This window comes from Triticum aestivum, chromosome 3A (assembly GCF_018294505.1).
Source record: "Triticum aestivum cultivar Chinese Spring chromosome 3A, IWGSC CS RefSeq v2.1, whole genome shotgun sequence".
In the NCBI taxonomy this organism is placed as follows: Eukaryota; Viridiplantae; Streptophyta; class Magnoliopsida; order Poales; family Poaceae; genus Triticum; species Triticum aestivum.
The window spans coordinates 632,904,901-632,921,640 of NC_057800.1; positions in this window are offsets into that span (position 1 = coordinate 632,904,901).

The following is a 16,740-nucleotide window of genomic DNA, read 5'->3' on the forward strand; positions in this document are numbered from 1 at the left end:
TTGTCGATTTACTTTTTCTCTTTTGCATGCAGAAAAAAACATAGACGGGCCGGCCCATATGGATCGAGAGGAAAGAAGAGGGGTGTGCGTTGTTTGCGAATAACACCTAAACGGACGCTTAAGGTGCCGTTTAGGGTTTGCCGACGCCGCGGGCGTCACATTTTTGGTTATGTGCATTGAAGATTTTTTTTACGAAAACACTAACGTCCACACGTGTGGGCGTCTGGCAACTCGCCCACACGTATGGATCCTTGTTCGATTCAAGCTCTTGCCGATTTACTTTTTCTCTTTTGCATGCAGAAAAAAACATAGACGGGTCGGCCCATCTGGATCGAGAGAAAAGAAGAGGGGTGTGCGCTGTTTGCGAATAACACCTAAACGGACGCTTAAGGCGCCGTTTAGGGTTTGCCGACGCCGCGGGCGTCACATTTTTGGTTATGTGCATTGAAGATTTTTTTTCGAAAACACTAACGCCCACACGTGTGGGCGTCTGGCAACTCGCCCACACGTATGGATCCTTGTCCAACCAATTCTGCACGAATCTTGGCGCGTTCTAACAGTTTTTGTGTGCCACGTAGGACTAAACTAATGTGTGGACATTCATCCGATCGCCCACACGCCCTTTTTCACCACACAAGGATTTACTTTTTCTCCTTTGAATGCAGAAAAAAACATAGACGGGCCGGCCCATCTGGATCGAGAGGAAAGAAGAGGGGTGTGCGTTGTTTGCGAATAACACCTAAACGGGCGCTTAAGGCGCCGTTTAGGGTTTGCCGACGCCGCGGGCGTCACATTTTTGGTTATGTGCATTGAAAATTCTTTTTTACGAAAACGCTAACGCCCACACGTGTGGGCGTCTGGCAACTCGCCCACACGCATGGATCCTTGTCCAACCAATTCTGTATGAATCTTGGCGCGTTCTAACAGTTTTTGTGTGTCATGTAGGACTAATCTGGTGTGTGGGCATTCATCCGGTCGTCCACATGGCCTTTTTCACCACACGGGGGGCTGGTGTGTGGGCGTTTAACAATTTGCCCACACTTCAGTTTTTACGCACGCACATGGGGCTGGTGTGTGGGCGTTTATCACTTCGCCCACACGCACGTCTCCTCGCCCACACCCAAAGCTGGCAGTTGCCATGTGTTTCTGCAGGGTACATGACAACTGCCCTATCTTTACTTGTAAGAAGATGGCAACTTTCTTTACCCTGAGTTGCCATGTGTTTTTGCATGGTACATGGCAACTGTCCTAGCGTGCACGTAAGCAGATGACAATTCTTTCTCTTTACATGGCAACTGCCTTAGCGTGCTTGTGAGCACATGACAACTCTCTCTTTTATCCGAACATGTTTTTGCCATACCTTTTCATAGTGCTACACGGCAACTGCCTAGTGTAGTGGGTGGCAACTCCTAAAGTTTTGAAATTATGGCAATTGCAGTAGACCAGGTCATACATGGCAACTGCAGTTGAGCAACCATGGCAACTGTAGTTGTCCGACATGGCAACCGAAGTTCAGCGACATGGCAACTACAGTTAAACGAACATGGACGAGGGTCTGGACCATGGCTACTGCGGGACACGCGGTGACTATCACGCGGGGCGTGCGGGACCATGGGGTACGAGGCCTGACGTATGGGGCGTGTGGGAGGGATCGAGAGGGGAAAAAAAAGGTGTGTGGGCATTACTTGTTCTGCCCACACGTAGGTGTGTGGGCTGTTCCTTTTATACACCACACAAAATGTGTGGGCAGACTCCCTAACGCCTATACGTGTGGCACTTATCGGCGTCCTTTTTCTTAATATATGATTGGCTTTCTCTAATTATATGACGAACATTTTTCTAGTACACATTGAACACTTTTTAATATATAATGTACTTTTTATATATACACTGAACTTTTCTATGTGCTAGTATACATGCACGCGCTATGCGCATCTTTTACGTTGCAGAGTGATTCTGGCGAAAATAAGTCATGAAAATGACCGAGAAATGAAACAAATGTTCATGTGCATGTATTCGGAATTAGCATAAGAAAGCTTCTCATGTTCTTACGCAATCACTATCGCATGAATAGGTAATTTGCACAAAAATTGGGGTACCTATTGCGGAAATGACATAGATGAACCCTCTTCGAAAAATACATTTCTAAATGACAAAAAATTCTGAAAAAGTACATATGAGCTCACTTCGAAAAACACATTCTGAAAAAAGTACATGTGAATTCACTTTGAAAAACACATTTGTAAACGACAAAAATTTCTGAAAAAAGCTGCGTGCATTAATCTCCCACCATGTTCCACATGCCAATAGAAAGTTTCACGGGAGAATTAAACAACTTTTTTTGCATGTGCAAAAAAGACAAAAAAAACGTGTTGTGAAACGCTATTTAGAAGCACTAAAATTTATATTTTGTACAGAGGCAAAATCAAAAGGCAATTATTCATAGAATTTTGTTTCCCGCACATGTTTTGTGAAAATGTACGCGTGAAATTTTGTTCTGTACTTTTTGTCATTTCCAAACATATTTAAAATACATTTTGAAAAAGCGGGTACATATATACCTAGGTTTAGGTTATGCCTGCCCTACCTATTGCTATGTCTCACTGTAGCATTTACTACAAACCTTCCACCCAGAATGTGGCCGTGAGGCCATGTATCGTATGTGCACGCTAAAAAAGAAGTATGAATGTGGGCGCTGCACCTGGTTTGATTTGTTTATATTTTATTTTTATCCTTCTATACTTTTTCACCTCTTGTCAGATTTGTTTATCTGACCACACATGCCAGGTAGCTCTGCGGGTGTCAGCATACGCACAGTACGTATATTATAAAATAATTAAATGATACCCGCACGTGTTGCGGGAATATTGTACAACATATTTCAATGTGATTCATTGTATAAAACATGAATATTTGAAATCTCTACTATTAAAGAGGAATTTGCCGTCGTCGTAATGGGTCAATCCCTCGTATGCAACCTCCCCGAGCAAAAAAAATCGCAGAAAAAATCCCACGTTCGGGGCCAGGGAAAAACCGAAACGACCCGCACGTCTCCACTTCTTCCCCCGCCTGTCTCCATCCCCAGATCTCTCTCCCAAACAAAAGCCTCCACGCCCCCTCCATCACGACCACCCTGACGCCTCTCCATCGAACGCCCTCTCCATCGTACGCCCCTCTCTCCGGCGACCACGACCGCCTCCCTCAGTCCCTCTATCCCCATTAATTTTGTGCCGCCCCACCCTTGACCTTGTGCCACCGACACCGCACCTGGATGGGGTGGTAACTGGTAAGACCACAGACCAATGCGATGGCGGGTGGGGATCATGGTGCTCCGAGGCTCCGAGCCACGGGGGTGGAGGTGGCGACGAATGCCTAGGAGGAGGAGAGGTGCGCGAGCTGCGGCGACAAAGAAAAGGAGGAGAAGGAGAGGTACACGAGCTAGATCGGTGGAGGCGGTGGTGGAGGTCGAGGAGGAGGGGAGGGTGCTCGTGGAAGCGGACGAGGGAGCACACTATGGTCCCTCACTGTATCAACGCCTCTAACCCATCCATGACTGCTCTTAAGATTTCCAAGGCCAAAGCAGGTTTCACCTAGCCTCTTCATTTGTAATTTGGAGAAGAATCAGAGATGTTTGTGTCCTTATCGTCAGTTCAGTTGCTTCTTGTTAGCGTCAGAGCGTAAACCAATTCAGCTGGCGTTGGGCAGTTTTGGATATCTTTATTTCCTTGGTTTTTGACGTGTCGTCGCCTGTCGGAACGAAGCTAGGAAGGCGAACTAGCAGATGATGGTTGCATGGAACAAGAGGATGGAGCCTCGTGCTATGAACAGAGACGTATCAAAGAATAAGTTGTTGGAATACAGGAAAATGAAGGTCGGTGAGACTACTCGACTTGAATGGCCTGGGTGTGTCAAGAGCTTACATGCTTGATACACAGTAGATGACATAACTAAAATAGAAGAAGGGGGAGAAGGGGGCCCGCACCACATGGTTGGGATGGTGAGCTTATCTCCTAACATCATTTATTTAATTTAATTTGTTGTCCTGCTATCTTTTGCTCAACTGGTTGGAATATTCGAATATAATTTCAACTTGGTATGTTGATTTTCATGATAATTACCTAGTTGTTTGTTAGTGATCTTTAAGGTCGTGTTCCTTCTTATCTTGCTAATGGAAAAATTAAGAAATGTGACCTGATTACATGATTGCGAACTTTATTCAGTGTCTGAATAAAGTACTTTATTTAGTGTCTGGAACGGCTCTAATCTCATCCGCATTTATGTTGCAGTACAACTTTTTGTACTTAGATTGACCTCCGGCGATTGTGTTTCGCTGGCCTTTGAGGCTGTGTTCCTTTTTTTAGGCTGTCTTCCTTGTAAGCTAGAGAATGGGAAAAGTATGAAACTTTACTATTTTTACCTGATTGCACTCTTTATTCAATAATGGATAATGGATGTTTAGTTTCGCTGAATTTGGAGACTCTGTTCCATCAAGTCTTCCTCTACGTGTGGAACCTTGCCAGTGTAGGAATCAATAAAGGTTGGGGCAGCTGGCGTTCTGTATGTGCGCGTCTTGCCGGGAGGATCCAATTGATCATCTCCTTGAGCAGTTGAGCTAGAAAGCACTCGGCAAGTTGACGGCTGCATGTGTACCAACAATTATATTCCTCATCATATAGTACTAGGTAGACACACACTTCTTGATGCAATTCTGAAATTATGCAAGCAGAACAGTCGATTATGTGTATTAAATATGCAATCCTAGCTAGGATTTACCTGCACATAGAAAGATTGAATGTGTTGTTCAGTATGAATAACAGATTTACCTGCTACGAAATTAGATGTCATTTTATGAAAAAGAGAACAGGCCACTTTGTTATGATCGGTTTACAATACAACCGGAGGAGGCCCGCTGGGCAGTAGATTAAGGGCTTGGCCCACAAGTTATCTTAGGCTAGTCGTTTTCAGGTTACAAATATTAGATTGTAAGATACCTTTTGGAATTAAGCAATAAAGATAGTTCTATCATATTGCCCGGCTCCAGAGGAGCCGGAAACCCTAGCCACACCTTGCCCTAGCCGCGCCGCCCTCTTCTTCCTCGCGACGGCGCCAACGCGCCGGAGCCGCCGCCCTCGCCCCCAACCCTCGCTGTTCTGCCCGTATAACCTACGGAGTAGAGCCGGTAGGAACCCTAGTCCTACCAATTTGGTATCAAGTAACCGGGTTTCGACCATGTCTCCGCCAATTCCACCGCCGCCACCACCACCGCTGCCCGCAAACTCCTCCACCACCGCCGCTTCTGCGCCGGGCGTCACGGCCTCGCTCTTGGTGGGCACCACGGCGTCGCTCTCAGCGCCGGCCCTAACGGCACCCGGCACCACGCTGGGCCAAGGGCAGCCACCGAGCCCCGTCCAACACTCGTCGCCGCCGTCACCTCCCTCGCAGCCGCAACAGTTCACGCCGGAGGCAATGGCGGGCGTCCTCAACGACCTCGTCACCGTGGTTCAAGGGATCCGCCTCTACCTGGCAGTTCCGTACGGGCCGCCTCCACCACTCCATCCAGCCATGGCCGCGGGTCAGCAGGTGCTTCCGTGGTACTCGGCACCGGGGGCCATCACCGGAGGCTACCCGGCGCTTCCCGCCCCAGCGGCCGCACCGCCGCCTTGGCCGCAGTGGCCACCGCAGATCGCGCCGGCAGCCGCGCCACTCGTCGCCACCACGGGGCCGCAGTAGCCCACCTGGACCGCGCCGGCCGCGCCGTCCTTCGCCGCGCCCTACCTTCCAGCGGCCTCGGAGCAGGGTCCTCCACCGGCCCCGCCCAGCCCTAACCTGGGCAGGTCTTCGCCGAGTGGGCTCCCAATACAGGAGGTTCACTTTCCGCCGTCCCCATCGCCACTTCCCGGCTGGCTCAACGGGCAGTCATCGGCCTACCCGGAGGCCCGTCCACCGTCCGGTTTTCCGCTGCAGCCCGCGGTGTCTGGCGCCGCCGGGAACTATGCCAGGCCTTCCACCATGGATTGTGCGCCATCATCCGTCCTCCGCACTGCCGAGGCAGTGGGCCAGGGCGCGCCACACCAGCAGCCGCCCCGGTTCGCCAAGATCGACTTCGCCACATACGACGGCTCCAACGACCCGCTTAATTGGCTCAACCAGTGTGACCAGTTCTTTCGCGGCCAGCGCACGCCCACGTCAGAACGGACCTGGCTGGCATCCTACCATCTCCGTGGGGCTGCCCAGACATGGTACTACGCCCTCGAACAGGACGAGGGCAGCATGCCCCCGTGGGATCGTTTCCGAGAGTTGTGCCTTCTTCGTTTTGGGCCACCGGTATGCGGGAGCCGCTTGGCCGAGTTGGGCCGTCTGCCGTTCACCTCCATGGTGCAGGACTTCGCCGATCGCTTCCAGGCCCTGGCGTGCCACGCACCCGGTGTGACGGCCTTATAGCGGGCGGAACTTTTCATCGGCGGCCTCCCCGACCACATCCGCGTGGACGTCGAGCTGAAGGGCCCCCAAGACCTTCAGACGGCCATGTACTATGCCCGGGCGTTCGAGCAGCGCGCCCAGGCCGTGACGCGTCCATCTGCGCCACGTGGGGGCCGACAGCTTTCCCGGCCGTCTCCGGCAGCACCGGCGTCCCCTAAAGCCGTTCCGGCAGCCACCCCGGCACCGACGCGGCCATTCAGGCGCCTCACCCAGGCGGAACAGCTGGAACGCCGGCGACTGGGCTTGTGCTTCAAATGTGATGCGCCCTATGCACCAGGTCATATTTGTCCCCGCCTCTTCTACTTGGAGACGACAGACGAGTGTGAGGAGGAGCCACTGGAGGATGGCCTCGGCGCCCCAGCCCTTGCGGAGCCCGCAGCGGCACCCGCGCCCGCCCCGACCACCGCCCTTGTGGTGTCCCTACACGCGCTGGCCGGCATCCGTGATGAACGGACGATGCTCTTACCGGTCATGATCCAGGGCGAGCGCCTGGTAGCCCTAGTGGACACAGGGTCCACACATAACTTCCTGCCGAAGACCACCATGCGGCGCCTTTCATTACAGCCAACCGACGGTGAACAGTTGCGAGTCACCATCGCTAATGGTGACCGTCTCCGCTGCCACGGGCTCGCCCGCGACGTGCCCATCACTATTGGCGACGAGCACTTCACCATCACCTGCGCCGGCATCGACTTGGGCTGCTTCGACTTCATCCTCAGCGTCGACTTCTTGCGCACTCTTGGTCCTATTCTTTGGGATTTCGACGCGCTGATGATGACCTTCTGGCGGTTAGGCCGCCGCATTCGGTGGGCCGGCATTGGGGGTGCCGCACCCACCCCTCCACTCCAGCTCGCCGCGACCACCGCCACGGCCGAGCACCCACTATTGGAGAGCCTCCTACAGCAGCACGACGACATCTTCACCGAGCCACAGGGGCTGCCGCCCGCCCGCGCGTACGATCACCGTATACATCTTCTGCCAGGCTCTGCACCGGTGGCAGTACGGCCTTATCACTATCCGCAGTTGCAGAAGGATGAGTTGGAGCGGCAGTGTGCACTCATGCTCGCGGCGGGCATCATCCGGCTATCCACTTCGCCGTTTACCGCGCCGGTGCTTCTCGTCCGCAAGTCAGACGGCACATGGCGTTTCTGCATCGACTATCGTGCCCTTAATGCTGTCACACTCAAGGATAAGTTCCCTATTCCGGTGGTCGACGAGCTCTTCGATGAGCTCCACGGGGCGCGTTTCTTCACCAAACTCGACCTCCGGTCGGGGTACCACCAGGTGCGCATGCACCCTGATGACATCGCCAAGACGGCGTTTCGGACTCATCACAGCCACTTCGAGTTCTTAGTGATGCCCTTTGGCCTCACCAACGCCCCGACAACTTTCCAGGCTCTGATGAACGACGTCCTCCGACCCTACTTACGTCGGTTTGTGCTCGTTTTCTTTGATGATATTCTGATCTACAGTGCATCTTGGGCAGAGCACCTACAACACGTCACCATCGTCTCCAACGAGCTTCGGGCGCACCATCTCCATCTTAAGCGCTTGAAGTGCTCGTTCGGGACGCCTTCGGTGGCCTACTTAGGCCACGTCATCTCGGCCGACGGGGTCGCTATGGACGCCGACAAGGTGGCTGCCGTCGCTGCCTGGCCGACACCCCAGTCTCCGCGGGCTCTTCGCGGGTTTCTCGGCCTTGCTGGCTACTACCGGAAGTTCATCCGGGAGTTTGGTGTCATCACTTCTCCACTCACGTGGTTGTTGCGCCGCGACGCTTTCGCCTGGGATGCGGAGGCGACGACAGCCTTCGAGGCCCTCAAGGGGGCCCTCACGATGGGGCCCGTTCTTCGGATGTCGGACTTCGACCGGCCGTTCGTTGTGGACTGTGGCGCCTCGGGTGTGGGGTTCGACGCTGTGCTTCATCAGGGCGACGACCTTCTTGCCTTCGTCAACCGGCCCTTCGCCCCGCGCCATCTCAAGCTCGCGGCTTACGAGCGGGAGCTCATTGGCTTGGTGCAGGCGGTGCGCCATTGGCGGCCCTATCTGTGGGGCCGGTCTTTTCAGATTTGCACGGACCACTACAGCCTCAAGTTCTTGCTGGATCAGAGGCCCTCCACCGTGCCCCAGCATCAGTGGATTAGCAAGCTCTTCGGCTTCGATTTCTTCGTTGAGTATCGCCCGGGTCGTCTTAACACTGTGGCCGATGCCTTATCCCGCCGCGATGACGACCTCGACTCCGTCACCGGCGACTCCGAGGGGCAGGCACTCTGCATCCGCTTAGGGCCGACTCTCGGCCTCTTCGACGACATTCGCCGGGGCACCGCGACCGCCGCTGTTGCGGTTCTCCTGCAGTAGCAGCTGGCGGCCGGCGACCTGGAGGAGCCATGGCGCCTCTCCGACGGCCTGCTGGTCCATGGGCGCCGTGTCTTCGTTCCAGCTCATGATGATCTCCGTCACCAGGTCTTGCTGCTAGCCCACTCGGCTGGCCATGAGGGTGTGCAGAAAACCCTCCATCGTCTCCGTGCCGACTTCTACATTCCTGGTTATCGTGCCCTTGTTCACGATTGGGTGCGCTCTTGTGCGACGTGTCAGCGCAACAAGACGGAGACGCTACGGCCAGCTGGTCTTCTTCAACCCCTGGATGTGCCTTCTCAGGTCTGGGCCGATATCTCCATGGACTTCATCGAGGGGCTTCCCAAGGTGGGAGGCAAGTCGGTCATTCTCACGGTGGTCGACCGCTTTTCTAAATATGCTCACTTCATCGCGCTGGCTGGGGCATCCCTACACCGCCGCGTCCGTGGCTCGTGCCTTCTTCGACGGTATTGTCCGTCTGCATGGGTTTCCTGCTTCGATCGTCAGTGATCGCGACACGGTGTTCACAGGCCATGTCTGGCGCGATCTCTTCAGGATGGCGGGCGTTAAGCTCCGCTTCAGCACGACCTTCCACCCCCAGACGGCCGGCCAATCAGAGGTGGTTAACAAGGTGATCACCGTGTATTTACGTCGTGTTACAGGTGATCGGCCTCGTGCTTGGGTGGATTGGCTCGCATGGGCGGAGTACTGCTACAACACCTCCTACCACTCTGCCCTGCGTGCGACACCATTTGAGGTGGTCTACGGGCGGCCACCTCCGCCGATCTTGCCGGTGGACCCGGCTATGGCGAGGACGGAGGCCGCGGGCGACCTTATTCACACCCGTGAGGAGATGCTTGCGGAGGTCCGTCAGCGTCTCCTCCAGGCTCAGCAGCTGGCGCAACATTACTACAACAACCACCATCGTGAGGCGGAGTTCGCGGTGGGTGATTGGGTGTGGCTGCGTCTTCTCCACCGCTCTACGCAGTCACTCGACCCGCGCGCGAAGCGCAAGCTCGGGCCTCGCTACGCGGGACCCTTCGCCATCTTGGAGCGCATTGGGCAGGTGGCCTATCGTCTTCAGCTGCCGGCCGGCGCTCGCATCCACGATGTGTTTCATGTGGGGCTGCTCAAGCCTTTTCATGGAGAGCCTCCGGCGGCTCCACCAGCGCTTCCCCCAACTGTCAATGGACGTCTTCTTCCGGAGCCAGAGAAGGTGTTGAAGGCGCAACTTCATCGCGGGGTATGGTTCATCTTGATCCAGTGGGCGGGTCTTCCGGTGGAGGAAGCTACTTGGGAGCCACGTGAGGATTTCCGCCACCACTATCCAGACTTTCAGCTCAAGGACGAGTTGTTTGTGCAGGCGGGGAGAGATGTTATGACCGGTTTACAATACAACCGGAGGAGGCCCGCTGGGCAGTAGATTAAGGGCTTGGCCCACAAGTTATCTTAGGCTAGTCGTTTTCAGGTTATAAATATTAGATTGTAAGATACCTTTTGGAATTAAGCAATAAAGATAGTTCTATCATATTGCCCGGCTCCAGAGGAGCCGGAAACCCTAGCCGCGCCGCCCTCTTCTTCCTCGCGACGGCGCCAACGCGCCGGAGCCGCCGCCCTCGCCCCCAACCCTCGCTGTTCTGCCCGTATAACCTACGGAGTAGAGCCGGTAGGAACCCTAGTCCTACCACACTTGCAGTTTTTCTACCTCGATATCTTGTCATTTTATGTGTTCTCAACCAAAAGAAAATTTCCAAGTGGTTACCGACCGTTAAGTGTCAGAATTGTGTCACTGCAGATTGTTAACTATCAATGTTTAACAGTGAGGAGGGTGGACATTGGGGAGTTGATCCTGATGGCGTACAGGGTCCTAAATAGATGCTTTATCATTTTGAGAAACAAGGTGCTTTATTCATGTAATGGCTTCTGACGGATTGTTCTGCCATTGGTAGTGTCCGCAGCTCCAAGTCATGCAGTTTTATTGTATAATCATGAACCTGAATCTTTACTGTTGTTTCTTGATTTGATCATGAGAATTGGTAATTGTACAACCTCTGCTGTATTTGCTTGACTTGCCTTGGTTGGTTAACCAGTGAGCTATGGAAATACCTGGTTGTTAAATCTTAAAATTATCATATGATGAATCCATTACATGGTCTTCTATCTGCGCGGAGATATCTGCCAATGAGTGCTTGTTGTTCAAGAGGTGATCTTTACTGATAATTTTTTTACATTGTTTGTCATATGGGAATTCTTCATTTTGTAATATGAAATGGCTAATGAATTTTCTAGGGAATCATATGTCCTGTTTCTCGAGCTTAAATGAATAGTTGTGTTTGTTTAATTTGAAAATGTTCAGGTTTTGTTAAATAAATAAATATAATGCAGTAGATTGATCAAACTCGTGCAAACATATATATGAAACAAAGGCATTTGATAAAAGGTGCATCAATTATTTGAAGCCTTCACTTGACAGTTGATTTTTTTTCAAAGTCTGTTTTCTCTAGCTTCACCTTCACTTGATATTCATGTGTACCTTTGGTGAATACAATTTGGATGACCAGACCTCCACAAGCTAGAATAACCTAAAATGTTTTAGAAAAACGTATGAGCCGCCAACCTATATCCCAATATGCACAATCTTTATGTAGGTATTTGTACCAACATGGTCATAGGCCACATCTTACACTCATGTTCGTGAATTACAGTGATGTTTTCACATCGTATCTATATATAAATTTGTTCTTCCATGTCAACGCACGGGCATTCAGCTAGTAATATTATAAAAGGCTAAAACTAAAAATACATATAATTTATTATGTTTGATTACTATATAGTTGTTAAATATTTTTTAAATATATATACCATAATAGAATGAAAATTCTCATATATGTTTGCATATTGAGATGGATCTTTTTCCATGCATGTCATGATGAAGTGGCATGCTTGCATGTTGAGAGACTATGGTAGTGAGGGTGGGCCTTTTCTCATGCATGTTGTACGATGGTGTGGCATGCTTGCATGTTGAGAGAAATAGTTAGTGAGGGCTAGCTATTTAGATATAGAAGATTTGTACAACTCCAAGCCATGCGAGCATGATGATTGTTTGCTCCAATGAACTAATATGCACTGGGTCCCTGCTCGGCGCAAATTGATCGATATTTCTGGAACGACCCCGATAACACTGAATGGCACTGTAGCAGCGAATCCCTGTGTTGTAAACCGTCGGATGGAGCCCAATGAACGGCCAAAAACGCATTTCAATGCCTGAATTCAAACATTCAAAACTCGTACACTATATAGTAGTATAAATATAGATATAGAAATGTATACTGAAAAAATTTCTGAAATGTATTTTTGAATTTTAATACGTTTTCAAATGTTTAGCTTCATAAAAGACAACAACCTGCTTTTTTGTGAAAAGTGACTAAATACAAAGAGAAAAAAAGAAAACCAGCTTCAACGGCCCAGCCGTAGCATCCAAGAGCTATGCTTCTCCAGTAGTTCGCCCCTCCGTCTTCGGTTTTGTTGTAGATTTCCCTCCTCCCTCCTCCTAATCCCTTTGCACTCAATGTTTGTACTCTAAGCAGGATCGAGCTGATGATAATTTCTGCTCTTAATTTGTTGCAGTTATTAACGCCCAAGTGCTAGAGACTGGTTCCAGCTTGTTTAACAAATTTCTCTAGGTGTTTCTGGGTTTTCTTTGTTCCTGAATTATGAAACCTAGGATCCCAATGGATGTTGGTAGATGAGTTAAGTGGAATGTCATATTTTATTTCATATCCAGTGTGTTCATAGATGTTTTTCAACAAAGGCAATGAAAGAACATGCGGTGCCCTCATGTTTGGTTTTGATAATTGATGACAATCTCTATGGACTAATGATTGCCTTCAGTTATATTTGAAGGATTTGTCCATAGGTTTGTCTTGAAGTCCATTTGTTGCTTTCAAGGAGTTTATGAGTTGACCATGGTGCTTTTAAGAAATTATCCAAAGATTGATGTAACACCCACGATGCGGCTATATCTCCCACGTGTCAGAGCACGACTTAAAGGCATAACCGCTTGGTAGGCATGTCGCAAGAGGGGTAATCTTTACACATCCCATGTAGTGAATAAGAAAGGCATAAAGAGTTGGCTTACAATCGCCACTTCACACAATACATAAATAGCATACATCATCCTGAATACAATCAAGGTTCGACTACGAAACCAAAATAAATAAAGACAACCCAAATGCTAGATCCCCAATTGCCCCAACTGGGCTCCTCTACTGATCATCCGGAAAGGAAACATAGTAACGTCCCGAATCCTCGTCGAACTCCCACTTGAGTTCAGTAGCGTCCCTTGCACTGGCATCATCGGCATCTGCATCTGTTTTGGAAGTATCTATGAGCCACGGGGACTTAACAATCTCACACCCTCGCGATCAAAAATATTTAAGCTTAAAGGTAGGAAAGGGGTAGTGAGGTGGAGCTGCAGCAAGCACTAGCATATATGGTGGCTAACTTACGCAATGAGCGAGAGGAGAAGCAAAGCACGGTCGAGAAGCTAAAATGATCAAGAAGTGATCCTGAAACTACTTATGTCCAAGCATAATACGCGACCGTGTTCTCTTCCCAGACTCCGCCGAAAAGAGACCATCACGGCTACACACGCGGTTGATTCATTTTAATTAAGTTAAGTGTCAAGTTTTCTACAACTGGACATTAACAAATTCCCATCTGCCCATAACCGTGGGCACGACTTTTGAAAGTTCAAAACCCTGCAGGGGTGTCCCAACTTAGCCCATCACAAGCTCTCATGGTCAACGAAGGATATTCCTTCTCCCAGGACGACCCGATCAGACTCGGAATCCCGGTTACAAGACATTCCGACAATGGTAAAACAAGTCCAGCAAAGCCACCCAAATGTGCCGACAAATCCCGATAGGAGCTGCACATATCTCGTTCTCAGGGCACACCGAATAAGCAATCCGTACAACTAAAACCAAACCTCAAGTTTCCCCGAGGTGGCGCTGCAAGGGGCTCTAGTTTGGACCAACACTTAGAGGAGCACTGGCCCGGGGGTTTAAAATAAAGATGACCCTTGTGTCCGCGGAGCCCAAGGGAAAAAGGCTTAGGTGGCAAATGGTAAAACCAAGGTTGGGCCTTGCTGGAGGAGTTTTATTCAAGGCGAACTGTCAAGGGGTTCCCATAACACCCAACCGCGCAAGGAACGTGTAACACCCTCGATGCGGCTATATCTCCTACGTGTCGAAGCACGACTTAGAGGCATAACCGCATTGAAAGCAATGTCGCAAGTGATGTAATCTTCACAACAACCCATGTAAATAAATAAAGGGGAAAGGTACATAGTTGGCTTACACTCGCCACGTCACACAAATACATAAATAACATTACATTCATCCAAATACACTCAAGGTCCGACTACGGAACCAAAAGGAAGATAAACCCCCAAATGCGACAAAGTCCCCGATCGCCCCAACTGGGCACCACTACTTATCATCTGGGAAGGACATGTAGTAATAACGAGAGTCTTCATCGAACTCCCACTTGAGCTCGGTCATATCGTCTGGAACGGTATCATTGGTCCCTGCATCTGGTTTTGGAAGGAATCTGTGAGTCGGGGGGACTCAGCAATCTCGCACCCTCGTGATCAAGACTATTTAAGCTTATAGGTAAGGTAAAGGTATGATGTGGAGCTGCAGCAAGCGACTAGCATATATGGTGGCTAACATATTCGCAAAAGAGAGCGAGAAGAGAAGGCAAAAGCACGGTCGAACAACTATGATCAAGAAGTGATCCTAGAACAACCTACGCCAAGCATTACTCCAACACCGTGTTCACTTCCCGGACTCCGCCGAGAAGAGACCATCACGGTTACACACGCGGTTGATGCATTTTAATTAAGTTAAGTTTCAGGTTATCTACAACCGGACATTAACAAATTCCCATCTGCCCATAACCGCGGGCACAACTTTCGAAAGTTCAAATCCCTGCAGGGGAGTCCCAACTTAGCCCATCACAAGCTCTCACGGTCAATGAAGGATATTCCTTCTCCCAAGACAATCTGATCAGACTCGGCATCCCGGTTACAAGACATCCTCGACAATGGTAAAACTAAACCAGCAAAGCCACCCAAATGTGCCGACAAATCCCGATAGGAGCTGCACATATCTCGTTCTTAGGGCACACCGGATTGTCCAAGGTTCCGGTAGGCCAGCCCAGAGTTGCCCCTGGTGGCCACCGGCAGCTGACAGGTTGGACCAACACTCAGAGGAGCACTGGCCCGGGGGTTTAAATAAAGATGACCCTTGAGTCCGCGGAACCCAAGGGAAAAAGAGGCTAGGTGGCAAATGGTAAAACCAATGGTGGGCCATGCTGGAAGAGTTTTATTCAAGGCGAACAGTCAAGGGGTTCCCATTATAACCCAACCGTGTAAGGAACGCAAAATCCGGGAACATAACACCGATATGATGGAAACTAGGGCGGCAAGAGTGGAACAAAACACTAGGCATAAGGCCGAGCCTTCCACCCTTTACCAAGTATATAGGTGCATTAAGATAAACAAGATAATATTATGATATCCCAACGATAAACATGTTCCAACAAGGAACGATCTCCAAACTTCACCTGCAACTAGCAACGCTATAAGAGGGGCTGAGCAAAGCGGTAACATAGCCAAACAACGGTTTACTAGGACGTGGTGGGTTAGAGGTTTGACATGGCAATATGGGAGGCATGATAAGCATGTGGTAGGTATCGTAGCATAGGCATAGCAAAAGAGCGAGCATTTAGCAAGCAAAGATAGAAGTGATTTCGAGGGTATGGTCATCTTGCCTCCAAAGTTCTTAGAGTTGCCTTGATCCTCGTAAGCGAACTCAACGGGCTCCTCGTTCATGAACTCGTCTCCCGGCTCTACCCAAACAAGAACAACAAGCAAAAGGAGCACAATCAACCACGTGCAATGCTCAAGCAACATGATGCAAACATGGCATGATATGCGGGATGCGGTATGTGATGCATATGCAAGATTTGCAAAGGAATGATTGAACCTGGCCTCAAATTGGAAATCCAAGAGTGCCACTAAAAAGGGGAGTTGATTTCGGTTGAAATCGATATAAAGATCACCGGAATCGGATGCACGGTTTGGAAATGGCAAGCAAAACAAATATGGCACCGGTCTGCGATAAACAACAAGTAGCCATCTAAATGCATCAAGATAAATATGCTACAACACTCAAACATGGCAACAGAATATATGGCAGTGATCCACTCATGAATATTGACAAAAGATGAGCACTAAGCTATGGCTAATTCACTCATTAACAGGTTCAAACAAGCATGGCAAAAGTGCAAAAGATAACAGGTTTCAGACTTAGTGAAATTAGCAGCATGTCAGGAATTTATCATCAGGAAGCAATGTTTAGAGCACGAAAACTACATGCTATAGGAACATATCATGGCAAAGCAAGGCACGACATGAAGCTACTCTAATCATATAACAAAAGTCCCTTAGTGACCATGAGCCAAAAGGGATCAGAAAATACAATTGCAAGCATGCGAACATAGCAAAAACATAAACATATTCAGACTTAGTGAAAGACTGGAGCATGCAAAACAGATTAACAAGTAGGCATGTTTACGAGCTCGATGCACTCACTACGAGGCATTGCATGACAAACTAAGCATACACCCATCAAGAAGACATGGCAAGAACAATATCATAGCATGCACGGATCAACAACAACAAGCTTGGCAAAATTGCAAAACATGTTAACAATCTGCCAGGAACATTTTATAGCAAAAGTAGAGCTCGATTGACTCAAGCTAGGGTGCTCCATAATTGCAAACAAAGACATGGATGGATAGAGCACCACAATATTAACAAAACATCCTTACTGATCA